We start from the raw sequence: 27,180 nt of genomic DNA, 5'->3' as shown, positions 1-27,180 counted from the left end.
CTTAAATAAGTTTCCTCTTATTAAGGATTTTACATTATGGGAGCTTTATAAATTTAACCATCTTTCTCTAAAGGAATTGAGAGAAAATTTGTCTCTGTCCAAACCTTATGTTATTATACTGAGGCAATTGCGAGACCTCACCTCATCTTTTATATTAAATCAACATAGCTCTGATGCTGAAATTCAAGTGGTCACTCATTTTTTACAGTGTTTAATTACTAAGAAGCATATGCTTTCTATAGCATATAAAGCATTTTCCTCCTATCTAGGGGAAGATGAAATTATATTCGCGGATTATTGGAATAGACATGGTATAAATTTATCTCCACAACAGAAAGTGAGGTCGATTAATCTTACTCTCAAACACTCCCCCTTTAAGAAATTTACCTTTACACAATTTATGATTACAAATAATCTATATATAACTCCTCTTCATTTAAATAAATTCAACTCATTTATTTCTGCTTCATGCCCCTACTGTTCATATCCCCAAGCTGATATTATTCATATATTATGGTTTTGTAAATACGCTCATAACCTTTGGTATTCTCTTAAGATTAGACTAAGTAAAATGGGATACCATAAATCAACATTAACTTGGGAGATGGCCTTGCTTCATATTACAAATATCACTATGACTCCTTTTAGACTCAGGGTGTTGATCACCATATGCCTTCTAATTAAATTTTATATCACCAAACATTGGTTGGATAGGTCCAAGCTAACGCGGGGAGGCTTCAGAAATTTGGCAATTACGTATATATCTTCTCAAAAATGGATAACTGTTAGTCCACACAAAAGACTAGAAAACCAGAAATTCTGGGATTTTATTTTTTTACTTCTGGCTGAAGGGTGATGTCAGTATGTTAATTATGATAGGATGAAACTGATATTCTCTAACTTGTCTTGAACATTAAGCAAGATCTTCTCCTAATACGCTTATTGCTTTTGATTATGTAACATATTGAAGGCGGCCTTATGTTTTCTTAGTAGAAGAATGAAGGTATTGGCACAGTGTATATAGTTTTTCTTGTAGTTATAGTAGTGATAGATGTATGAGTTTCTTATGGTTACTATTGATTTTGTTTTTATTATGTGTGGTAACATCTAGTATTCCTTAACTTCTGGTTTACAATTATATGCTTTGATACATAAATTGAAATAAAGAATATTTTGAAAAAAAAAAAAAAAGACAAATAAATAAATAAATAAATTCTTCCCTTGACCTACTCTGCAATTGGGGCTACTTTAACTTGTACTCTAATGTCCTGATTTCATTTGTTCAACAGTGTGCATCCTACCACTTCTCGCAGTCACTTCATCTTTTTTGCCTTTAGCTTCCTCAACTGTTGTGCCTTCACTTCCCAGGTTTCTGTAGCATACAGTAGTACTGGTCACAGCACTATATTGTACACCTTACTTTTCAGTATCTTTGGCATTCTTCTGTCATACATGACCCCTGGCACTCTGTGCCAAATGGCTGGAGCAGCTCTGAATCTAGCTTTGCCCTTCTCATTCAGACACTCTCTCTCTCAATACCCCTCCCAGGTACATGAAGCTGTTCAACTATTCCACTACTTTCTCTTCCACCTTAATTTTGAACTTAATCTGATCTCCTCATCTGCTGCCATGACAACTCTTTTCTGTTCTCATTTTCATCACATATGCCCTTTGTTTTGTATTGCAGCCCCCTATGCTGAAGTTCCTGTTCAGAGTCTTACATCTGCATTTAATTATTTATTTACTATTTGGTCCAAAAATCATTTTCAGCCACAATCCAAGCAGAAATGCAGAATACAAACAAAATCAAATAGTAAGCCATAAAGTAACTATTGATATGTAAATATTAATACAATACAAAATAAACCATGACCTGAACAGAAAGGCAGAATACTAACAAAAATCATGAAGTATGCCAAGCACTATCTCCAAAGTTGCAAACAGATACTCCTGACATTACTTTATATTCCCACAGCAACTGTCTAATCAATAAAAAAAGGTCCTATTGCCATGGATACAAACTTTCCCACTATCTCCATTACCAGCTTAGTAGATATGGGCATCCTGAGGCAACGTAGAAATTGACTCATATTTATTGACAACCACCTAATTTTCAAACAAACTGATAAGGTATGTGACAGATGTATTTACAGAATGCCACTGGAGGCAAAACTCTCACAAAGACTCAGTGTCAATCAGATTGTCAGTAGCACACACGCTGCATCCATCACACTCACACTACAAATCATACACAAAGACCCAGATATGCTGAGGCATTTAAATATAACCTTCCTAAACCCCAAAGACCTCCTAGGTGAAGTACAGCCCTAAGCAGCCCCAAATGCATGCTCACATCGACACATAAAGCCACATCTCATGGAGTCCCTATTTCTAAGCCCATAAAGCAAGCCACTACACAATCGAACATTCTGGTCATTTAGAGACTCCATTGTAAGACACACTGATGTTCCTCTCAACAGGCTGAGTAAGGAGAAAATTGTGATCAATTGCTTATCAGGGGTCGGAATCCACCACAATACACATGTGCTCAGGTCACTGGTTCACAAGTACCAGCATGACTCACTCATAGTCTACATGGGTGTAAATGACCTGAGACATATATCCCTAGACTATATGAAGATAAGCATCATGGAGCTCCCAGAATATGTGTCCCAGGCTAATATGAGCCTAGCATTGAGCACCATATTACCTTCTCCAAGGATGATGTCACAATCCGAACAGATGCTGACCAGCTTTAATAATTGGCTTAGTTTCTGGTGTCATTCTAAGTCGGTGTAATATTTGTCAACAGGGAAGATGATGGTCAACAAACCACGCTGCATTGCCAGGGATGTTCTGCACCTCTCCTTGCTAGGCTTTCGAATATTTGCTAAAACATTGTCCTCCCCCAATAGTGTCTTTATAAGGCATGCCGAATGGAAAGTAATTCCAACACAGCAAATGAAAAACTCCCTACAAGCTCTCCTCACCCTAGAGAATACTGACATCTGTGCAGTCACTAACACTTGGTTTAAAACCATGGAAAGCACAACAGCAGTGCAAAGCTATAATGCCCTCCACATATTTAGACCAGCGACTATAGAAGCAGGGACTACAGGTGGAAGTTTCTAGATTTACATCAAAAATAAATATTCCTGAAGGCTGGTCAAACAGGGCAATGCACTTTAGCTTATCCATGTTCAAATCTCCATAGGCAAAATCCCATACCACTTCCTTGCAAGCTATAGTTTCCCTCCATAACCCAGGAAATCCATAACATGCATTTAAACTTACTGGAAACACTCACCCTCCAAACCAATATTATATACATGGGCAATCTTAATTACCCCACTATTAACTGGAAATCATATAAAACACCAAACGTCAGAGAGGTTGAATGGCAAATAACATTAAATAACCACAAAAGCCCAGGGATCAATGGCTACATATCAATTAAGGCCATTCTAAAGAGAATGGCAATAGCGATATAACTAACAAGTATGCCACCTAGTGATACAAACTGGATGTTACAATTTTCAAGATGTTCATTCTGTATGCATATATTTAACTAGTGTTTTTATTACAGTATAGTAAAAGAGAGTTGTGCAGAGTCTGTGGCGTTTTTTCATTTTTCATTAATCACCAGTTGGATAGTAAATTTTATGTATACACTGCAGTTAGATGAGATTTTTAAGAATGTATTTTAGGGGGTGTTTTCTCAGGATATGATGTCACGCTGCATGGGAAATAAAATATGAATATTTGTTCAACACGTTGACTGAAGAAGCCCTATAGGGGTGAAAGCGCTAAGTTCATATTTTTTTATCTATTTTTATTTGTTTTTATTGTGAATAAAGTGGCATCACTGCTTCATAGCTGAGCAGGTACTTGTTTTTTCTTCATTTTAAAACACCAAATGTGCAGGCACAGAGTTTCCTGGATTTTGTAAACACAAACTCCCTGGACCAGATTGTCAATACACTCACCAGAGGCACAAACATACTGTATCTGGTCCTCACTAATATAGGACAGTTTTGCCCCCCCCAGTGTAATGTCTTCTCTGGTAAGATCAGACCACAAAACAGTGAGTAAAATTAAAACTGGAACCCCAACTAACCCTGGAATGTTCATGAACTAATCTAAGGCTAACTTCCTACTAAGTGATAACCTGGCAAAATTTCAAGCCCCCATAAACTATGAGAAGACTGCTGCCTACGTGGAATTGTTCACAGATACCCTATACAAGCTATACCCACCAGGAAGAAGTACTGAACTAACTCAAAAAAAAAGCCACCCTGGTGGAATCACAACATCAACAGGCTGTATAACAGAAAGATGAAAATTATGGCAAAAAGCACTCTCAAACTAAACAAACTCCTCACAGGACAAATAAAGTCTACCAAAGCCAAATTTGATCAACATTTGGTCTCCCAGCCCAAGGACAACCACAATGCATTCTTCAGCTATGTCTGAAACCTCAAAGGCAATACACAATTGTGTGCGGAGCTCATTGTTAATGCAGCCATCTATACAGAGCCAGAAGACATAGCAAACATATGGGCAGACAAATATAGCTCTAACTTTTTCCCTGTCTCCCCCTCAACCACCCCTCAGGAAATACCATCATATATAACTCCCCCTACTATCACTAGGGAACAGGTCTTTAATGCTCTAAGGCCAAGGAACACTGCACTGATGGGCCCAGATAATAAATCAGGATACCGTCTAAGTAGAATGAAACATGACCTACCAGGCACTCTGGATATGCTATATAACTATAGTCTCCAAACAGGTTTTGTGCCTCACAAATGGAGAACATCAATAGTCATCCCTCTGCACAATGGTGGGCCACATACAGCCCCTGGAAACTACAGACTCATAAGTCTCACTAGTCCTATATACAAAGCTATGGAAAGAGTTATCATGTGAATTATCAATAATGACATAGGAAACCTTCAGACACTCGACCCAACCCAGTTTCGTTTTATCAAGGGCAGATCATACCTACTTAACCTGGTAGACTTCTTTGAGAAGGTCACCAAAGCAATGGATGAGGGCAACATCATTCGCACTGCCTTTCTTGACCTGGTCAAGGCATTTGACACAATATCCCTCTCAGGCATTGTTGACAAACTCAAGAGGTTAGGTATAAACAGTGGATAGCCAGATAACTCACAGACAGGAACCAGGAAGTCAGAATTGGGGAGTCCACCTCTATAAAGAGGCCAGTCACAAGCATAGTCCCTCAGGGATCAGTCCAGGGAAAACTCCTTTTTGGTACTTACTTCTCTGAAATCTAGGCCAATGTTATGGGCCTCTGAATGACTAAATCTGCAGATGACTGCAAACTGGGAGCAGTCACAGAGTCTCCCACTGACACAAAAGTTCTCCAGGAAGCTATTGAAACAGGCAAATAACTTATGTCAGAGCCATGGACTAAAACTAAATACCAAGAAATTTTAATAGTATTCTTTGGGAAGTCATCCCCCCTATTAACTATCATACTAACAACACACTCCTAAGAGCTGACACAGTAGTCAGGGACTTGGGGACAGACATAGACAGTAATCTAGCCTTTGATCATCACGTGTCTACAGTAGTGAGAAAATCATTCTATGCTGTGTAACTTATGAACAAAGGTATGGCATCTAGGTCCAAGGAAGTCATTGTTTCACTGTATTTAGCATTTATTAGACCTATCATTGAGTACAATGCCCCCTTTGGTATGTACCTAACCAGGCACATCCAATAATTGGAACATACACAGAGGTTCCTCAGTAAAAAGAATACAGGGCATATGTAACATGTCCTATGCAGACTGCCTCAAGGGCCTATCCCTGTATTCTGTCTCCTACAGGCTGATGAGGGGACATCTATGCCTGCATAGAAGGCATTATCAGACCCCACTGTGATGGATTTCCTGCATATCTCCAAAACAAACCAACAGAATTACCTGTTCTAAAGGCTTAATCCTTTTCTGTGATATAAATAGAACCTGCTGAAGAGACAGGTTTGTATCCCAGAGTCTACCACTTCTCTGGAAAATGCTCCCCATCCATTTGAAGCAGAGTTCCTCCCTAATTCAATATAAGAGCAACTTAGACAATTAGATGGGGACAAGAAATTCATCCCTGGATTTGTTAGCCTAGTACACACCTACAAACCTATAATGCAAAGTTACATTTGATATGCAAGAACATTAATACAATATACATAAATCAGCTTTATTAATCTGCTCCCTTCAATTTGTTTTCTAATGTAGCCCATCACCAGGGTGGACAGCATTAGGCTCAGAGCTGAACCTTGATACGCATCCACTCATTTGGATCCTCTCTGAGCCTGGATACTTCATACTTAAGTCACTGGGTCCACGTACATATCCTTTACTAATTCTATCAATGTTTCTAGGACTTCAAACTACCCAAATCAACCTTCCTGGTAAATTGTAATATGTATATTCCAAGTCTAGGAATGCTTAGATGTACCATTTCCTTGCTTCAATTTTTTTCTCCACTATCTGTTTAACTGCAAACATCAGGTCAGTTGTTTTGCATCCTGACTTGATTCTGAACTGTTCATGTCCCATCTTACTTTCTACTGCTCTGCATATTTGTTTAGCAATCATCCTTTCCAACACTTTCATGAAGTGTGACACGAGTTTGATACCACTCTACTGCTCAGAATTCTGAATGTCCCCTTTGTTCTTCTACACTGCCACTAGAATGCTTATTCTCCACTCATTTAAGATGCATCTTACTCTCCATACTAGGAGTTCCCTCAGAAGCCATTTTAGGATACACCTTTCTTTCCACACTGTGAGGAGTTCCCTCAGGAGCCATTTTAGGGTATGACTTTCTCTCTACACTGTGAAAAGTTCCCTCAGGAGCCATTTTAGGATACAGTTTTCTCTCCACACTGTGAGGAGATCTCTCAGGAGCCATTTTAGAATATGCCTTTCTCTCCACACTGTGAGGAGTTCCCTTAGGAGCCATTTTACAATACGCCTTTCTCTCCACACTGTGAGGAGTTCCCTCAGGAGCCATTTTTAGGATATGGCTTTCTCTCCACACTGTGAGTAGTTCCCTCTGGAGCCATTTAGGATATGTCTTTCTCTCCACACTGTGTGGAGTTCCCTCTGGAGCCATTATAGGGTATGTCTTTCTCTCCACATTGTGAGAAGTTCCCTCTGGAGCCATTCTCCTCGATCTCAGACAACATCTTTATCTCATCTGAGCCTGCTACTTTCCCTGACTTCATTTTCCTTGGTCCTATTCATACCACTTCTAGGGTGGGCTCCTGTTCTTGAATTATAGACTGTGTCTGGGGCAGTACAGCTTCCCCATCCAATTGTTCTGTGGGGTTTTCTTCATTCAGAAGCTGCTAGACGTACTCCGTGTGTCTACCTTTGATGTCTTGTAGACTGGTGATTAGACCTTTGCAGGCATCACTTTTGAAGGCTGTGTCATGACTATCTTTCTTTACTTTTCTTTATTTGCCTTGCAACCTGATAGAGTTGTGCCATCTGCTGAGTCACTTTCCAGTTTCTTTGACACCTTGTTCGTTGCTCTAGTCATTGTTCTCTTAGCCTCTTTGTTAGTCAGTCTGTACTCCTTCTTAGCCTGTTCCATCTTTTCTGTCTTCCGCTTCTTCCTTTTGTTTCTTTTGACTATTTCCTGGATCTCTGCATTCCCCCAGCAGCTTTCCATATTTGTATCATCTGCATATCTCTTCTATAGTCTTCACATATACTGTTTGAGATGCTACAATTCTTCTCCAACCTTACCAATTTCTTCTCTTCGTAGGATGCTAGAGCCCTAAATATTTCCTTGAACTCCTGTGCTGTCTTTCCAATCAACTTTCAAGTCTTCAGTTTAGTCTCCACTGACCAGTGTTTTATGCTGGGGCATTTGGCAATTTCACTGGGGATAATTTTTCAATCTCCAATTCTACCCCAGTGCCCTTCCCTTACTAGAAAGAAGTATACCTAAGTTGCATATTGGCCACTCTTGCAAAGTGATCATGAGTTTGCCCCGATGAAGAGCCATGTGTTTGCCTCCAAGGCATTTGACAGACTAACTTCCTGAATGGTCTCTCTCTATTCCAGTTGCCACAGGTAGTTCTCAAATCCTGTTCTGCTTGTCCCCGGTATAAGCATTCTATTATCAACGTCAACTAATTTTGCCCCAATTTTTCTAGTAGCTCCTGAAACTGCTGTCTGAATGTACTCTTTTCCTGACAATCACAACCCTGCTGAAGGGCACAGGCTCATATTAAGAATGCTGCTCTGTCTTTACAATGGAGTCTTATTGCCATGAGTCTGTTATTAATTATGATGACACATTTTTCAGAAGACACTGCCTCACCACAATTCCCACACTATGTTTAGTTTGTCCTCTCCCCGAGTAGTAAACTCTGGAATCCCAACCCAAATAACTGCAGAATTGTACTTCCACTTTCTCTACTGGATACACAATATGTCTAGTCTCCTCCTTAACATTATGTCTAAGCTACATTCCATCAGTGAACCTATATTTGTTGCAGCAATCCTTAGTTAATTTTTTGCAGACTGATTGGTTTTACATCAAGCTTTCACACAACAGATATATCCCAAGTATCCAGGCTAGGCAACAGAGATATCCCAGGTAGCCAGGGAGGTTGGGCTTTAAGGTAGGCACACACCAGCCAATATGGGCATATAGACCCCCTCTCAGCATTAGAAAGGGCTTCTGGCATAGGTCAGAGAAGACCAGGTCTTCAGCCCTCTTAGCAATGGCAAGTAGTAATGCTCATTTTTGAAAACATTAATTGATTTTACCAGCTCTCCTTGCACCAATTTTTACACCACCAAGTGGTTAACCCTGAGAGTGCACAGTGTGTGACCCATTATCTCCTAAGTAGAGGATACGGTACACCTCAATTGATTCCTAAAGCACATGGTCTACACAACTCTTCCCCCTTTACACATTGCCTAGAGTCCATGACTATTTAATTTTAAGTGCACTCTGTTGGTGTACCTCACAAGTTTAGTTGAGGAGATTGAGTTTGAACCCAGTTCATTCCATCCTTGAGGTGACAACACTTAACATGTTATTGGGAGGTGAGATGGTGGCCACACAGACATGCTGAGTGCATGACACTCCACACAGTCAGTGACTGGATGTCAGGACTGGACATTATAACTTTTATATTATTTAAATGTGCTTTCTTAACTAAGACGAATATACTTTTCATATGTAACCTCATAGCTATCATTCTCCCCTTAACCATTATTATTATTGAGAAACTTTCAGTTGGTGTGAATGTAAAACTGACATTGGCATCTACATGGATTCTATTATGAATTTGGAAAGTCACCTATACTTTGCTGAAGGTCTATATCATCGAACGCTTAAAAAAGCGAACGCTGATTGATCAACCTAATTTAAGCGAAGGTTTACAATCTTGAACTGTCAGATCAGCGATTTTTTCCCAGGGAAAAAAAAATCGCTAATCCAAAACACATACACACAACACAAGCACACCAAACAGAAATCCACACACGTACACCTAAAATCTGATACCTAACCCTACACTAAACTATGCACACACCACTAACTACCCACTTACCTTAACCCAAACCGTAACCCTAAGGTCCGTCACTATCGCACACTCACCTCACTCGCTCCCTAACCCTAACTCACTTAAATCCGCCCTAACCCTCATGTCCACTCAATCGCACACACACTTAACCTGAGCCCTAACCCTAACTCACCTAAATCACCCTAACACTCACATCCACACAATCGCACACTTACCTGAATCCGACCGGTAACTTTCCAACATAACACTGAAAATACCGAAGCAACAGAAACAGACAACCAAATTCTTTCCCTAGGAAAAAATTTGAGTTTCTGCTGCTTTGATATTTTGCAGTTTCGCAAAAATAAGTTTGATCAATCAGCGTTCACTTTTTTAAGCGTTCGAGGATATAATATAGACCCTTTGCTGAGGGATTCACCACACTTCATTGAGGCTATCACCTTTGAGTAATTTTTGTGCAATTTCTTTTAACTGTGTCTTACTGAAACCACATGCATATGTGTTATGAATGAAGGTGATATATAATGGGTTTTTAAACATTTTTCCTCTGTAATTCATGATCACCAAAACAGAGTTGGTACATATAAGTCATGTGTGTGATGGGATTGACCCTACATAAAATCAATTTTTTTATGTATTTTACACTTTCATAAGTTATGCTTCTCAATGATCAAAAATCAATAAAGTCTGACTTGTTAGGGTATGCTTAGGGGAAAAACAGGGTTCATAGTTTATGACAATCCAACAGACAAGTTAAGCCATTTGAAGCATTGCCACTGCAATCCCACTGGTGCTTCCAACTACACCAATAATTCCTCCCCATCCACAAAAGATGAAGGAAAATAGTGAGGAAGTGTTTGGCTTTACATAGTGTAGAGGTTTGTTCCAGATGTGAGGAATAGTTCTGGAAAAATATCTGTCATGCTAATGAGTTCTATTTATGTACAAATTTAGTTTTAGATCCCTCAGTCTTGTATTTCTATTGTTACTTGATTTGTGGATATCTAGATGATCAAGGAGGAATGGGTAATTTGCAGTTTTGTGCATAGAGCTGCCTGAAGGAGTCCATAGGAGACAGATAACAAAGAAGTGACTTTTAAATGCTTCAGATAACATTAAGAAGTCATACCCAACATTTTTTAGTAAAGAACCAGTAGCTTTCTCATGCTGGATTAAATTTTTGGACAGGTACATACTAAAGGCTGCATTATATAATATTATGGTCCTGATGAAGTACAAGTAGTAGAGGCAGAGCTCTCAACTTTTACCAAAATAATTTGGAACAAAGTAAAAAAAATAATTAAGGAAAAAGCCCAAGATTAGGGACATGTTAAATGTTGGCGCAGCTATCTTATAAATTATCAAAATGGCCCCAAATTTTAGGTAGAATGGAACAAAACTTCAGGAGGTGTCCCTACAAAATAGGGATAGTTGAGATGTCTGAGTAGAGGGGAATGATAACCCCTTTTGACCATGAGGAGATGTAATAGGTTGTACAAAGCAAAAGGTTTTTCTAGACGGTGGATATCTGATGATCAAAGAAGAGTTCATTATCCGAGAAGGTGCTTAGGTCTCTAATTACAGTGTCTATTTTTTTGGGTGGTCATTAATGTGGTAGTTGCACAACAGATACTGTTTCACAAATGATGTTATGTTTATTGGTGTTCAGCTTTAGACTGTGATCCTGTCTCAGTTAGACCATCTTGGAGGATCGGAGTGTCTTCAGAGAATTTGATGATGGCAGTATGCTCGCAATCATTAAAGAACATTGTCAGCCAAAGGCAGAGGATACCGAATTTGACCTTGAGAAGTAGATAACAAATAAAAGTGGTTCTAAAACAGACCCCTGGGGTATACCACTGGTGACAAGGCTCAACAGAATGCCACTAACTAGATTAGTGTAAACCAGTGAGCTAGTTGGCAAGCCAAGGGTGGCAAAGGGGTCTGTAGTTTTGAACACTAGTTACTGATGCCAGTGTGGAGTATAGTGTCAAAAGCAAAAAGAAGGTAATATGTATGTGAATCAAGTTAGCTTGTGTAACTATTTCATGGAAGTCAGCTAAGTTTAATACGTTTGGACCATCTTTTTCAAATCCAAATTGGCTAGGATCCAGGAATTACAGTAAACATAGAGGAAACCTGAGAATTAAAGTCATTGTACTGTATGTGCTTTGTATGTTTTGAGTGTTCGGTGGTAAGTGTGCTTTGTATGTTTTGAGTGTTCAGTGGTAAGTGTGCTTTGTATGTTCTGAGTGTTCAGTAGTAAGTGTGCTTTGTATGTTCTGAGTGTTCAGTGATGTGTGCTTTGTATGTTCTGAGTGTTTAGTGGTAAGTGTGCTTTGTATGTTCTGAGTGTTCAGTGATAAGTGTGCTTTGTATGTTTTGAGTGTTCAGTGGTATGTGTCCTTTGTATGTACTGAGTGTTCAGTGGTAAGTGTGCTTTGTATGTTCTGAGTGTTCAGTGGTAAGTGTGCTTTGTATGTTTTGAGTGTTCAGTGGTAAGTGTGCTTTGTATGTTCTGAGTGTTCAGTGATCAGTGTGGTTTGTATGTTTTGAGTGTTCAGTGGTACGTGTGCTTTGTATGTTCTGTGTTCAGTGGTAAGTCTGCTTTGTATGTTCTGTGTTCAATGGTAAGTGTGCTTTGTATGTTCTGAGTGTTTAGTAGTAAGTATGCTTTGTATGTTCTGAGTGTTCAGTGGTAAGTGTGCTTTGTTTATTTTGAGTGTTCAGCAGTAAGTGTGCTTTGTATGTTTTGAGTGTTCAGTGGTAAGTGTGCTTTGTATGTTTTGAGTGTTCAGTGGTAAGTGTGCTTTATATGTTTTGAGTGTTCAGTGTATGTTTTGAGTGTTTAGTGGTAAGTGTGCTTAGTATGTTTTCAGTGTTCAGTGGTAAGTGTGCTTTGTATGCTTTGAGTGTTCAGTGGTAAGTGTGCTTTGCATGTTTTGAGTGTTCAGCGGTAAGTGTGCTTTGTATGTTTTGAGTGTTCAGTGGTAAGTGTGCTTTGTATGTTTTGAGTGTTCAGTGGTAAGTGTGCTTTGTATGTTTTGAGTGTTCAGCGGTAAGTGTGCTTTGTATGTTTTGAGTGTTCAGCGGTAAGTGTGCTTTGTATGTTTTGAGTGTTCAGCGGTAAGTGTGCTTTGTATGTTTTGAGTGTTCAGTGGTAAGTGTGCTTTGTATGTTTTGAGTGTTCAGTGGTAAGTGTGCTTTGTATGTTTTGAGTGTTCAGCGGTAAGTGTGCTTTGTATGTTTTGAGTGTTTAGTGGTAAGTGTGCTTTGTATGTTCTGTGTTCAGTGGTAAGTGTGCTTTGTATGTTCTGAGTGTTCAGTGGTAAGTGTGCTTTGTATGTTTTGAGTGTTCAGTGGTAAGTGTGCTTAGTATGTTTTGAGTGTTCAGTGGTACGTGTGCTTTGTATGTTCTGTGTTCAGTGGTATGTGCTTTGTATGCTTTGAGTGTTCAGTGGTACATGTGCTTTGTATGTTTTGAGTGTTTAGTGGTAATTGTATTAGCAGTGTAAATTTGGTGGTTAGTTAGGGAGCGTGAGATTGTCCTCCTCTCTTGCTTCCCATATGGATTATCACTACTTAGTTCAATGCTTAAAATGGATCTACTTCTAACTGGCTGAACTTGTCTATATGTTTCATAGGATGCTACATGTTTCATCACAATTGAAGAAGACCTAAGTTTACTTGTTGCATCTAGCTTTGATCTGTGTGTGTGTGTGTGTGTGTGTGTGTGGGGGGGGGGTCTGAGCCACATGCTGAAATAGGGTAATCAACTCTAGTTTCATTTAATGGGTTTTATCACACGAACTTCTGAACCAGTTTTAATTGCAAAATTGTAAATCCTAAAGAAATGAGGTGGCATGAAATGAGACGATACAATTTTGTTAGTAGAATATCCATTACTATTTAAAAAATACTTACCCAGTCTTTAAGCAGCCAGTTACATAACAGATACATAAAGTTGCACAAAGTCATCTTTGTGTTCTGATTATAATTTTTAGTCTGATGATGATATGTAAATATAGAGTACCTATGTTAGCTAGAGATTAGAGAAGTGGTATATCAGTGCTGAGCAAAACTGGCAGTTGCTGCTAACCAAATGAATGCCAATTTCCATGACTTAGTTGGAGATTTTCATAACTGGGGGAAGATGCTGCGTTAGTTTTATTGTTGTTTAGTTGTCAGCTACTTCCATCAAGTGGATACAGGATCAGGTCCTGGCAGAGGCTGGGTAGATTTATGTGGTTTTGCATTATACTATTGAATAATTTCACAGTTTCACCCATAGAGGTTGTAGCAGCATATGTATATATTATGTATAAACATTTTAATTTGTCAAAATGTAATGTGACTACATTTGGGTTTTGGAGGAGGACCGTCATGTTATAATGCCCGGATATATGATTATGAGGTGCCATTCCTGCTTATTCTTATTATCTTTGAATAGTATACGACTGAACTGTCATGGAACATGCATGCTCTACAAATGAGCACAAAAAGGAGGCTCTTCTGGCATGTACTACATAATATGAACATTGGGACATGCTTTTGTCAGGAGACACATGCACACACGTACTTCACAATTTGACCTATTAAAGAGGAAATGGGTTCCGCATGTGTTTAAATTGAATAAAACTACTAATGATGCTGGTGCTTCTCTCTTGATTAAGATGAATTTTCCTTTACATGGTGCAGGAAAATGAGGAGGAGGGTTTGCCTGTTACTCCTGAATGAAATAGTCTTTTATTATTCTGCCCTAAGTTTAGCATGAATATAGGTAATGTGTTCTGGCAGATCTTTTTCAGACTCCTCTTCTACAAGAATTCTCTGTGTAATAATCACATATTACTGATAAGCTGTGAAAGGAGCATTACCTGTAATTCCTACTTGAATAAACTGGTAGATTTAACTCTAGTTTTATCAGTGATCACGAACTTCTAAATCTGTACCATACTTTGCATCCCTCAAGAAGAGATCATTCCTTTTCTCAGTTTACCACAAATTGTGGTTAAAGATAGATGTTTTTCTTATCAAATTATGTGGATATTCTACAAAAGGGCCTTACAGAAACAGATGTCTAGTGCCAGAGCCATGGGCTCAAGCTTAATGCCAATTAATGTATAGTTATCCCCTTTGGAAAAAAGCATGTACCCATGAACTACTACATAGGTGGCAGGACACTAAATATCAAAAGTGTGATGAGAAACTTAGGGACACAAATGGACAGTGGTCTCACTTTCGATAACCACATTGCCACAACAGTCAGGAAATCCTTCTATGTGGCACACCTCATCACTAAGGGCTTTTCATCCAGAAAAAAGGAGGTCATTGTCCCACTGTACTCATCCCTCATTAGACCCATTATAGAGTATAATGCCCCATTTTGTATGTACCTCACAAGACATCTGCAACAGCTGGAAAGGCCACAGAAATACCTCACTAAAAGAATCACAGGACTAAAGCAGATGCCATATGCTGACTGTCTAAAAAAACTCCAACTATACTCTGTGGCATATCATCTACTCAGAGGCGATCTCTGCTTAACATACAAGGCCATGTCAAACCCTGAGCTGTTGGACATGATCCACTTAAAGAAATCCCAGTCCCTCAGAGCCACATGCTCCAGGGATCTAAACCTTATCATCACAATGAACAAAATATGCTGGAGGGATAGGTTCCTATCCCAGAGACTCCCCATACTCTGGAATAGACTGCCCATACATGTCAAGCAGAGCACCTCATTGGCCCTCTTCAAAAGGAACCTTGATGATTGGATGGAAGATAGGAAATTCACCCCGGGGATCATGTCAGTCACCCTGCTAGACAGGGGCCCAGAGAAGTAAATATTGTGGGAAAAAAATTCCAGGGAATTGTTATGGCTAGGCTTGTATAGGCCTTAGGGCCGATAGCCTAGTACCAACCTATGAACCTATGAACCTATACCTATGTGCCACATATTTAAAAGAACCTTGAGCATCTTGTGATCATTCTCTTACATATTTGACATTCATGATTACTCTTATAGCCATCTTTGGCCCAGATCTCCATAAAGCTCAGGAATTAAAGGAGAACATTACTTTGTTAATACAAACTCAGTTTTTGGTATAATATAAAAACTCAATACCAAGTGAGTGGCACTTAAACTGGCATTAAAAGACATACTTGTAAGTAAAGTAGTGTATCTAGAAATGTATGGATTGACAGATATCACTGCTTTGAAATATACAGTTTCTACCAATCTTTGAGTCACAAATAGGAACCAAATTTACGGAAGTGTATGCTAATCCATATATCATCATCCAGGTTTTTCTTAAACTTAAACTAAATCATTAGTTCAGTCAATATTTCCTCAATAAGTGAGAATGATATACTCTGTATTTATTCTAAAACTATCCTGTCAGCTTTCCATAAGACATAGTCTGACACATATGCTTCCAATAACTTGAAGTTTAGTCTCCAAGACATTACAAATTTCTTGAATCATTTTTCTCCTAACCTTCATCCAGAAGACAAAGTTCGTCACTTGCACAAAGATTTCTCCATACAAATATTCCTAGAAGTTATTTCTGCTTTCAAATCTGGTAAAGTACTGGACATGATGGTTTTAATGCTTCTTTTTGTAAAAAGGTCAAACATCAACTAGTCTCCTACTTTTCTGCAGTTCTTCAATCAAATGAAGCTGTATGCTTCACCTCATAAATACTTAAACCAGCCCAAAAGGAATTTTATTGTATTTTAAAACCAAACTCTAATACATTCCTTATCAAAAGCTACTGATCTGTCTCACCAGTGTTCTGCCACAGAGTGACAGGCAAGCCAGGTCTGATAAGTGACTCAGGTGTCTGAGTTACTATCAGGGAGTGATGGGTATGTCCATTCCAGGGGAAGTGAATATTCATCTAGGCATTGTCACTGCAGGGCAGTATGGTCCAAGGAGGAGAGTAGCCCTTGGATATAAAAGGTGAATGCACAGAAGCAAATACCAAGGGACTAGTCATAAATGAAAAAAAAATCTGCTTGGTAGAAGCAGTCAACTAAAAGAACACCCCACCCACCCGGATGCCCTTGGGTTCTACACCAGCCCCAGCCTTAGGATGGAGATACCCTGGGGACAGTTTGAGAGACTGCTAGACCTGACAATGGAAAGGGACACTGTGGTAAACAAAAAATGAAGCAGAAGGGGAACAAAAAAATATTATCCTTATTAATTTGGACATTAATTTATATGCTACTATTCTGGCAAGATTATTTCATTTAGTGGTAAATTAAGTAATCTCAGAATTCCAGCCTGATTTCAAGGAAAACAGATAAACACAGATAATATACTAAATTTAATTTGTTGCTATAATATAAGCAAGAATGAACAACAGCACATTTTTGCCTTGGATGCCAGCAAAGTGTCTGACTGAGTGCACCTGCCAGTCTTTATTTGAGGTGTTAAATAGTCTTGCTTTTCCTAAGCAGTACATCCAGGCCACTATAGATCTCTACAATTATCCTTTTATTTGCCTCTGATTAGCACACTCTCTGTTACACTAATTCTTTATTCTTTGATTGGAACCATTATTTGTGAGAATTTGAAGCAATGCAAAAGTCAGGGGTATATGATCTGGTTCCTCAGTAATAACTTACTTTTTGTGGATGATATTTTATTATACCTTCAGAACACTAACAGTGTTTTTCCAAAAAGTATTAGAAAGAATGACACATAAGACCTCCAATTACAATCTTAATCTAGAAAAGTCCACTCTCTTTCCTTTCAGAAATTCCACTACAAAAATAACTCGCTCATTGTTCTCTTGTATTAATATGTCAACAGATAAACAGAAGTACATTGGCATCACATACAAACAGGGTTCCTGTTCATTTATCTCTCTTAATTTAGACTTGGATTTTTTAAAACACCTTCATTAACTTTTCATATTACACAGTCACATACAGTGATAAAAAAAACATTGCATAGATGTTTCCTTGCACATATACTGTTTATTTCTTAATAATTATTCAATTAAGAAATACTTATTATTCAATTTAATATTATTCCGTATGTATTGATCTCACATATTCCATTTATTTCTATGTAGTTTACTCTTTTTGTTTTCTAAAACTCCCACTTCCATTTATTTTATAATCTTTACAACATTCAATAATTCTATTACAGTTGGTTTAGATTTTGATTTCCATTTTCTAGTAATTGCTCTTTTGGCAGCCAACAGTGTTAAACTTAGTAGGGCCTTATGTGAATGCAATTCAGTTTCTAGATCCCAACTCAAAAGAATTATTTTCTTAGTTGCAACATTCCTGACAAAGTACCCTTTAGGGGATTTTTAAAATCTACCAATTCATTAGAGTCCCAAAACACATGCTCCCAAGTACCCCCTCTCTTTCTCATCACATCTCCAACAATTGCCATTGTGCTGTAACTCAGAGCAGATCTGAGTGTTGCCATTGAGATTGTTGACATAGCTATAGAATGCTTTGTGGCTGTCTTTAGACTCAATGGCGATTTTGTTTTCGTAACTAGCTTTGGGGGATTTTATGAGGGATCTCATCTTCTTACTGAGGCTGACTAGGGAGGTCCTCCAATCATGGGATTTTACTCTTTTTTGCAACAGTTTCTTTCTTCTGTTGAAGAGTTTGTTTATGGCAGGGGACCACCAGACTGGCTTCCTTTTTTTAGAGGATATCATCTTGGTTCTGTTAGGGATTGCACGATCCATGCACTCATGTAAGTGCTTATAAAGTGCATTTGTGTAGGATTCAGCAGTCGTACCGCTATTGTCCATCTGCATGGGTGTCATGAAGTTTGCCACTTCTGTCTTAAGAAGCATGAAGTTGGCTTTGGAGAAATTGTTCACAGTGGTTTCCCTAATGGGGGGGTGGGGGCAGGATGTGGATGTCTATGGTGATTAGCTTGTGGCCGAATCTGACCAATGAGGAATTGACCTCTGGTGTGGAACACCGGTTGCCCATGTTGGTAATGACCAGGTCTAGGATATTGCTGCCCCTGGTGGGGGTGTGGATAAGTTGATCCAAGGCATTTGAATTTATGAATTCCAGAAAACATTGAGCAAAAGAGTTAGTACATGAGTAGTTTTCCCAGTTAATGGTGGGGTAGTTGAAATCGTCCATTATTAGAGTGTTAGGTTGTACCCTAATATTTTCCAGTGTATCAAGAAATGAGGAGTGGGAATGCTGGGGGATCTGTAGCAAGCTACAATTTGGGGCCTTGAACCAGGTCTCTGTCAATGCACAGATGTTGATGTTCTCCACTTTAAGGAGTGCTTCGAGTGCGTGCATTTTGAGGTTTAGACTTTTAGCATTGAGTAGCATTACCCTCAGATTTTGCTTGCTTGTACCTGTTATGGTGGTGAATTCGTCATTGGAACCTTGCCTAAAAAAGGCACTATAGGGGTGGCAAGAGCCTTAGATAGTATCCGGAATCCCAAGGGTGACAGGTGCAGGCCATCTCTTGCAAAGCATCGTGGTCTATCGATCATGTCATCCCAGGCAGACAGATACTGGATCCCCTTAGAATGACACCAGAAGCTTAGCCAATTGTTGAAGTCAATCATTTTGTCCTTGTACTGTGGTATCATTCTGGGTGATGGCAGGATGCTGCTCAGGGCTAGGGTCATACCTGCTTGGACTACAAGATTGGAAAGCTCCTCCATGTCTCTTTTCATGTAGTCCAGGGAGGTACATCTCAGGTCATTCATACGAACATTGACAATGACAGAGTCATATTTGTACTTGTGGAGTGACCTGAGTGCGTGCATTATGTGGGGGATCCTGGCACCCGACAGGCAGCTGACAGTAAGATTCTCCTTGTTTAGCCTGGTGAGTGGGACATCAGTGTGCCTGACTATAGAGTCACCTATGACTAGAGTGTTGTGTACATTGTTATGCCTTATCAGCTGTGGTTGAGTGGCACACTGAGTTTGTGGGCTATGTGTCTTTTGGGTTGTGTTGGGGGTTGAAGTTGCTTGCATTTCTGCTTTGGAGGTCCCTGTTGCTTGTGCAGATTTTTATTGAGAGCCTCTGCAAATGTAGGTGTGTGTTTTGTGTTTCTATGTGTGTGTTTTCATGGTGTAGGTTTTGAGGGACTATATGATGAGTGTGGTGTGGTGCAAGTGTTTACCTTCTCCTCTTGTCTGTCTAGTCCAGTCTTGGGTGAAGAGAGCTTTGCTTCCAGTTTGGCTATGTAAGTGCATCTCTCACAGGTTGTAGTGTTGGGTGGTAGGAGGAGAGGGTTGTCTATGTACATGAGGCAATTGCTGCGTTGCCCCAAGATGCCCAGATTCATCAGGTAGACAGGAGAAAACACAGGGAGCTGACCCTTAGACATGCCTGGATAGGTGCTTATTTATTAAGTACTAAAAACTATTTTCCTCTAGACAAGTGAGGAAAGTTGAGTCCTGTAGTAATTTGTAGCTTATTTAGTGCTTACAACGAGTTCTGAACAAGTGCTGAGCTCAAAGAAACAGATTTGATTGCTAAAACTAAAACTGGCTAGTTTTAAGGGAAAATTCGAAGAGCACACTTTATGGCACCGGGAATATTTTAACCATAGCTAAGCGGCAATGCATAAAGTGTTTTTTTTTTGTTTTTTTTTTAGATAAGCTACCCAGTGCTTACCACTCCCACTGATAAGCTAGAAGGCTTCCATCCAGCACAGAAAGGCTTGTGGTCTCAGAAACTTTCAAACAGTCCTGGATACAGCAAATCTGTATCTGGACTAGACTACTTACAGGAAAGGCATGAAACAAGCTTAGAAATAAATAAATATATATATATATATATATATATATATATATATGGATTCACTTTATAACCTCGAAATGCTGAAATATCGAATTTCAGTATCTCGAGACTATAAAACCGAATCCACAAAACACCGACAAACAAAAACCGCAAAACCACATAACCGAAAACACTGCACACACTACACTAAACATACAACACAACACCCACATCACAACATAAACAAAAAAACAATACACATACACAACTCACACACACACATAAGCAGGGGGGCAAGCCACCCTGCGCCCCCCACCCCCCCTACTTATATATACTAACTCTGAGATCGCACAAACACAATACAAAAGCTCTCTCACACACGCACATTCTCCAATCCCTCACACACACTCTAACTCCCACTCAAAACCCTTACAAAACACTCGCTTACCTGACATAACACCTACATCCACACACGGCACCGCGCACCAACAAAACACAAACCTGGACATTACATAGCGCAACTTCATAACCGCGAATTCAACATACTTTCGAGATATGTGAAATTCGCGATTATGAACGTTCGCTATTTGTAACATTCGACTTTATACCTTTGAGATACTGAAATTCGACATTTCAGTATTTCGATGTTATAAAGTGAACCTATATATATATATATATATATATATATATATATATATATATATATATATATTTGGTAAAGTGGAAAGGGAGAAAGGAGGAGCAGAAGATAATTCCAGGTTAAGAAACTAAGTGGGTTGGCCTTCTCAAATGTTCTCCCTGTAATAGGTAGAATGAGATAATGACACTAGACTGGGAGGAGTGTCCCAGATCAAATTTACAGTAGGGGTGGGCAACTGCAAAGCCACCAAGTATAAGAATAGGATACCAATAGGGAGGGAGGGTGAGAAACAAAAATCAGAACAAACAAACCCAAACAGATGCTTAACAATTGTAGAAAATTTCTAGTTAATACCTCACAGACAGTGAAACTAGCTAGAAAATTATGCAGCAGACAATAAAAGTGCTATAAATAACTCGTAAAAATAAGCAAAAAGCAGGATACGTAATGTTATATATCACAGATCAGTTTTCTCAGTGCCCTTCCTCCGATTAGCTCAGTGTGAAATGGCAGAAACACTCACAAGTTAACTTCTTAGGTAACAAAGTTGAAACCTGAAACAACTTTAAAAAAAAGCTTGAAAGAACCAATGAGGTGCTTACTCCAAGCCGTAGTCCAGGTAATCCCAATCAGCCAATGACCATAAACACTTCACTCTCACTGAAATGCTATACTGGCTTTGGCTAAACTAAGATGGTCTGGAAAATGTGCTCAGACACACAGCCTCTACCAACAAACAACTAGGTCCAAAACACAAGCCTGAATATGGACAATACTACAACTACCCACACTACTTAGGTAGAAAAAAACTGCAGAAATGTTTAAACAGATAAAGGAGCAAGGAGACTCTAGAGGATGTTTTTATCTGCAAACAATTAAGTTATATGATACACTCCTTGGCAGGAAATCAGAACAAACAAACCCAAACAGATGCTTAACAATTGCAAAAAATTCTAGTTAATACCTCACACACATTGAAACTAGCTAGAAAATGATGCAGCAGACAATAAAAGTGCTATAAATAACTTGTAAATCTAAGCAAAAACAGGATTCTTAATGTTATATATATCACAGATCAGTTTGCTCAGTGCCCTTCCTTCGATTAGCTCAGTGTGAAATGAACATGGTTATATAGCTGAGGTGCTTTTTTAACATGATTTCCAGGCTTTGTCCGTTACTCTTATTAGCCGTTCGGTTTTGTGTGATAACCAGGGAGCAGGGTTCAATTTAACTGTTCTTTCTTGGAAGAGGGGGGGGCATGTTCATTTACTAAGGCAAGGAAGATTTTATTAAATTCAAGTGCAACTTTAGCTAAAGGTAATGTTTTGAAAAATGTCCATTTGTAAGATTTTAGAGTTTAAGTAAATCCCAGTGCACTGAAGCTAGTTAGGTTGAGTGGTATTACCTAAGGGAGGAGCTAGAGACTCAGTTGGCAAAAGATGGAAGATACTAACAGTTGCAGGACCTATGCTGGAGATATTACAAGGGTGTAATGATAGTATCCAGTCTAAAAATGATGCTCTGTTAGTGGGTTTATTGTATTGAGAGGTTGGTGCTTACAATGGAAACGTCAGATATAATTCTGAACCGGTCTACATTAAAGTCTCATAAATTTAGGATTTCATGCAGTAAACCAATAATATGTCTTCAAAAATGGGGATGCTATTTCCTGGAGGGATACATACTACAACAATCCTTAGGCTGTTATAGGAGTTAAGTTTAAGAAAGGAAATAAATATTTCTATACTGTTAAATTGCGGCTGGCTATGCTAATCAAAACAGGCCAGTTGTTTTACATTAGGAAGGTTTGTGGTCTATACTCTTGTGGCAGGAGAGGGTAGAGCCTACCCTGAGCTGGGAATTGCTGGTTGAAGGCTTATTGTGCCTGCTTATTTAAACTGTTTCTTTCTGAAATTGGTGTGCCTTGTATGCTGTAGCATAGACTAGATTCAGACCTGCTGAATCTAGCTCTGTTTGTATAACTTGAGCACTAATCCAGGCCATCTTTTTTGGAGCAGGTTCCCCTGCACCCTAGTAGCAGGAGTGTGCAGTTAGAACTTGTCTGATTGAAAGTTACTGGAACAGGGCTCAGTTTTGAGCTTTTTCATTGGTTAATTTGTTTAAATCAGTTTGCTCTTGTTTGCTACTGTTACATTTAAGTGTGTATCTGTTCTCCTGTGTTAAATCAACCTAAACAGAGTTTAAATATCTTTAGCATAGTCTGGTTAGAGGTTTTGCTGTAATCAGATCTGTTAGTGTGATTCCTGTGTTTCCTGGTACACCATCTTGTGTTGGCTGGAGCCTGCTTGCACTTAGTGAGAGTAAATGAACTGGTTGGAACTGGTCTGGCATAGGGTGTTTAACTAAGAGCTCAGGGGCAAGGGTTGATGGTTTAATTCCAGTGTTTCTATTTTACTTTAATTTTTGTGGTATTTAAACCCCACGTTTGCGTGGGTTTTTACTTGCTTGCTCATTATACATCACCACTGTGCTGTTTAAACCTTTGCAAGGTATCTCAGCTGCATTTTTTCCCTTACCAGCACTCTTGTGTAAGTAAGGGCCTCCCTTGCAGCAACTGTATTGATTTTATCCAGCCTTACACACACCAAAAGGTACTCTCCTCAGATAGTTCCCACTCTACTATCCTTGACCTCTCTTCTAGAGATTCTGACAGCCATGGATGGACAATTCCCTATGGTTTCTCCTGCTAGTCTAGTTGATATGGGCATCCTAAGACAGTGTAGCAACTGCCTCATATACACAGACAACCCTCTACTACTACCACCTAGGAACACAATATGTGTGAGATGCAATTACATTAAGAACCTAGAATCCTTACTGTCTCAGTCACAAGCCAGTACATATAGCACTGAGAAGGCTGTCTGCTCAAACACTATAAACAACACATCTCTAACACCACCCACACCTGTACAACACACTCCTAAATATGTAGAGGTTCTCAACAAAAACTTACCTAATGAAAAAGACCTCCGAAGCAAAAGCACACATGCACATCACAGCCCACAGCACCAAGCACCACACATAGTACACACTCCTGTGTTTCACAGCTTCTAAGGCCCAGCCACAAACCCAGCATATTAGTCATAGGAGACTATATCATGACACACACAGATGTGCCCCTCATCAGGCTAGACAAGGAGAAAGTCCCTGCAAGTTGCTTGTCGGTTGCTACAATCCACCATATCACACATGCCCTGAAGTCTCTTAACAACAGGTACTGTTATGACTGTGTCTGTGTTGGTGTGAAAGACTTGAGATGCACCTCTCTGGACTATATGAAGAGAGAGATGATTGAGCTGACTGAATGTGTGTTCCAGGCAGGTTTGTCCCAAGCCTTAAGCAGCATCCTACCATCACTCAGAATGATGCCTCAATACAAACATAAAATGATTGATTTTAACAATTGGCTTAGTTTCTGGTGTCATTCCAAGGGGATCACGTACCTGATAGCCTAGGAGGACATGATTGACAGACCACAATGCTTTGCCAGAGATGGCCTTCATCTGCCTCCTCTGGGCTTTTGGCAAAGGCCTTTTTTAGGCAAAGTCATGAACACAAAATTACCAACATGAAAAATTCTTCTAAATGAAATTTAAAGCTCAATCTGCTAAATGCTAGGAGTCTTAGCATGAAACTGCACTCATTGCAACTCACCCTGGAGGATGCTGACATTTGTGCAGTCACTGAAACCTGGTTCAAAGCTGTGGACAGCACCCCAGCCCTAACCAAGTTACCCATTCTACCATACTTTCAGACCCCAAACAAAGGGCTACAAAGACAAAGGAGGTGGAGTTTCAATATTTATCAAAGACATACACACCTTCAGGCTGGTCAGACAGTATGACACACAGGAGACACTCCAAGTGCAGTTAACTGTTGACAAAACACCTATTCAAATCATAGCTGGCTAGAGCTCCACCAACCATGACTCAGGAAGCCCACTCCACCTATCTGGACTTACTTGAATCCATCAAGATTCAACTCTCTATTCTGATCCTGAATGACTTTAACTACCCAACCATAGAGTGGAAGACCAATTCTAGCCCAAACATGAATGCCCAGAGATTCCTCAACTTCGTCAATGCCAGTGCATTGGATCAGCTTGTCGACACCCCCACAAAAGGTGAAAATATCCTGGACCTGTTACTAGCAGACATGAGTAGCCACTGTAGCACCCCTACAGTGTCATCCTCCTTGGTAAGATCTGGCCATAAAGCAATCACTTTCGAATTCACCATCACCCCCGATCCCCCCCCCCCTTGACAGTGTCAAACAAAAAAACTTTTCCAAATCTGACTACAATCTCCTGAGAGCAGGTATAAGCAGCTTCACAGCCACCATCCATTCAGTTGAAACTAGCACTAATGTCCAAGCCTATACCAAAAAAATATATGAGCACCTACATAGCTGTATGGACTCAGCACTACCTGACAGGACCAAATCATCTTCCTCAAGGAAGAGTAAACCTGTCTGGTGGGTAGCAGCAATAAACACATCTATAATAAAAGGAAAAAAGTGCTGTCCAGGACCAAGAAGGAGCAGGTGCCAAGTTGGAATCAATCTCTCCTTTGTCTGAACAAGCAAGTAAGGTCACTGGTGAAATCCTCTAAAGCTAACTTCAAGTCCAAATTGACCACATCCACTAAGGACAATCACAAGGCCTTTTTCACATACCTCCACAGTCTCAAAGGTAACACCCAAATCTGCTCCGAACTGGTGGTCAAGAACACCGCATACACAAAAGCTGCAGATATAACCAACCTGCTGGCAGACAGATTCAATGAAGATTTCACCCCCCTTCCCCCATCAGTAAACCAGGACATCCCCAGAACCTGCCCCCCTCCCTTCATCACCAGGGATCAGGGCTTTAATGCCCTCTCAAAGGCAAAAGAAATACAGTCTCCATGGGACCTGACAACATCCCTGGCTGTGTGTCCTACATGAACTCAGGCATGAGCTCTCAGCTCTGTTAGGCACCCTATTCAACCAAAGCCTGAGCACCAGCTTCATCCCAGTCGAATGGAGGACAACCACTGTCATCTCTCTACACAAAGGTGGAGCGTCTACTGACCCAGGCAATTATTGGCCCATCAGCCTAACTAGCCTGATCTGCAATGCCATGGAATGCATTATCATGGACCTTGTAAACAAGGACATTGACAACCTCCAAAGGCTTGACTCCACACAGTTTGGTTTTGTCAAAGGGAGATCATGCCTGTTAAAACTTGGATGACTTCTTCGAAACAGTCACCAAAGCCATGGTCAAGGGGAAGACGGTGCACACTGACTACCTTAGCCTAGCCAAAGCCTTCAACAGTATTCCCCACTCAGGCATAATAGATAAACTCTCCCAGCTAGGCATCACCCATAGGTTACCAGATGGGTAGCTAACTGGCTCACTGATAGAGCCCACTCAGTCAAAATAGGGGAAACCACCTCTAGTAGTAGACCCGTAATGAGTGGTGTACCCCAAGGATGGGTCTTGGGGCCTCTACTGTTTTGGATATACTTTTCTGAGGTGCAAATCAAAACCAGTGGTCTGTGGTTGACCAAGTTTGCAGATGACTACAAGCTGGGCACTGTCTTAAATTTCCCGAACATCCTCCAAGAGGGCCTTACCCAAACTAATGATTGGTGCCAGAAGCATGGCCTCAAACCGAATGCCAAGAAATGCACCATTATTCTCTTTGGGGAAAATGGTGTCCCCACTAATTATCACATTAATATCAATGTATTAAGCATGCAATAAGTCTTGAGGGGCATGGGCACCCAGGTTGATAGCCACCTGAGTTTAGACCACCATGTTGCCTCCATTGTACGGAAGGCTTTCTACATGGCCCACCTCATAAGTAAGGGTATTTCATCCAGGAACAAGGAGGTCATAACATCCCTGTACTCCTCCCTTATCAGACTCATTATCAAGTACAATGCCCCCATTTGGCATGTACCTTGCCAAGCACATGCATGAGTTGTAGAGACTACAGAGGTTCCTGACCATGAAAATCCAGAGTCCAAAATACCTATCCTATACAGATAGGCTAAAAGCCCTGTCTCTCTGCTCAGTCTTGTACAGACTGATCAGAAGTGACCTGTGTCTGGCATACAAGGCCATCTCAGACCCAGCCTTGATGGAGTTGCTGCATATCTGTCAGTAAAATTCCACTCGTGCAACCCGCATGCAAGGCCTCAACCTG

Source organism: Protopterus annectens, chromosome 5.part0 (assembly GCF_019279795.1).
Source record: "Protopterus annectens isolate FY-2018-M chromosome 5.part0, PAN1.0, whole genome shotgun sequence".
Classification (NCBI taxonomy): domain Eukaryota; kingdom Metazoa; phylum Chordata; order Ceratodontiformes; family Protopteridae; genus Protopterus; species Protopterus annectens.
Note: the sequence above shows the minus strand (reverse complement) of the source record.